General features: G+C 37.0%; 1 non-coding gene across 1 annotated transcript; it reads right to left on the reverse strand.

Annotated features, from left to right (window-relative positions):
• Positions 1–1,638: 1,638 nt before the first annotated feature.
• On the reverse strand, positions 1,639–1,745 carry LOC122086774. Its single transcript, XR_006142533.1, has one exon. It is a non-coding gene; the product is annotated as a small nucleolar RNA R71 (small nucleolar RNA).

Consider the following 1,745-nt stretch of genomic DNA (forward strand, 5'->3'; position numbering starts at 1 on the left):
TGTAATTTTTTAAGTTATAGTTCTAGGCTTAGATCTAGGTGACAAGATCACGAGCCGTGGAGCAATTTTTTTTCAAGTTCAAGCATTGATTCAAGTAAGTAGGCTCCTTCAGTAGTCTTCTCTCCCCCCTCTCATTCCCTCTTCTGACTACCCTTTCTTTCTTAATTTAGGATTTTTATTTTCAGTCGTTACATTATTGTTATCCCTTTCCCCCAAGGTTCATGGCTAGTGTATGTGTTGGCTTTGCCCCTCCTAGCCATAGAACCATCAATTTATTGCTTTTATTTTAACTGTCTCCCTTTCCCTAAAGCCAAGTAGAGTAACCCTTGTAAGAGTGACTCTCTGGTCAAGTAGGCAAGCTCATATTATGATGCATCCCTCGGGCTAAGTAGAGAAACCTACTTGTGAGTCTCTCTCTAGCTTTATCCCCTTTCTTTTACTTTATTTTTATTTCAGCATTTTTTCCCTTTATTTATTTATTTATTTATTTTTAATTGCGTGGGTTGTTTATTTTCAGTTATTTATTTATTTATTTAATTTTAATTGCGTGGCTTGCGTCTTTAAATTCTTAGATGACGAATGGTTAGGACGTTATTTTAGATACATATGTTTAGGACGGTAATTAGAATTATATCACAACCATTAATCGGTCCACTTTCGCATTATTAAAAGAAATAAAAAAATAAAGTGGCTGCTCTCCCTGTGTTCGACCCGTAGCTACACTGATCCGTACACTTGCGGTTACATTTTGAATTTCAAACAAGTTTTTGGCGTCGTTGCCGGGGAGACAGTTCCATGTTATTTTTCACTTTCTTTTGGTAAATCAGAGTGTTTTGTTTGCTTTGTTTTGTTTTTCCTTTTCTTTTATTGAATTCCTGAGAAGAACAACTTGCAATAATAGTTGTATCGGTGGAGGTCGCCATGCTTCACAGTATGATAAAGACAGGTTTTACCCTGTAGCAGTACCTCAGGAATTGACCTGAGCAACCCCGGATCCCTGTCGGTAAGCTCCCAAAAAGCAAAAAATAAATAAATAAAAAATGCAAAAAAAAATTCAAAAAAAAATTCAAAAAAAAAAATCATTAAAAAAAAAGTTTTGCTATCCATTCTTTTGTACTTGTCTTACTTTAGTTGCGGGTAGTTTTCTGTTGCATGAGTGTTAGGTGGGTACGTAATACTAAGAATCGGTTAGAAAGAAGAGATCCAACAAGTAGTGACCCTATACGTTTGCTCTTTTTAAAACCCTTCAATATGGGAGACCAACAGCATAACCTTTCACCTAAATCTCTGAAAGATAGGTTCTACCCTGCTAGAACAGCCCAACCTTCCTGCATAGTTCTACCACAAGCCCAGGGCAATAATTTTGAACTCAAATCTCAATACATCACTATGTTGCCCCACTTCCATGGGTTGACCTCTGAGGATGCATACCTATTTCTAAGGGAATTTGAAGAGGTATGTGTTCTAATTAAGATCCAACAGCTTTCTGATGATGCTGTTAAGCTTAGGTTTATCACTTTTGCATTGAAAGACCAAGCGAAGAAGTGGTTGTATGGGTTACCCACAAATTTCATAACCTCATGGGAACAGTTCATAGTTGTCTTCCTTAAGAAGTTTTTCCCAACTCACAAGACCAATAAGCTTAGAAGTGATATCCTTCAGTTTAGGCAAAAGCCTAGTGAGTCATTTTCCAAACTTATAAAGAGATTCAAGGATCTACTCCAAGAATGCCCTCACCTTGGCCT

Source organism: Macadamia integrifolia, chromosome 1, assembly GCF_013358625.1.
Source record: "Macadamia integrifolia cultivar HAES 741 chromosome 1, SCU_Mint_v3, whole genome shotgun sequence".
Classification (NCBI taxonomy): domain Eukaryota; kingdom Viridiplantae; phylum Streptophyta; class Magnoliopsida; order Proteales; family Proteaceae; genus Macadamia; species Macadamia integrifolia.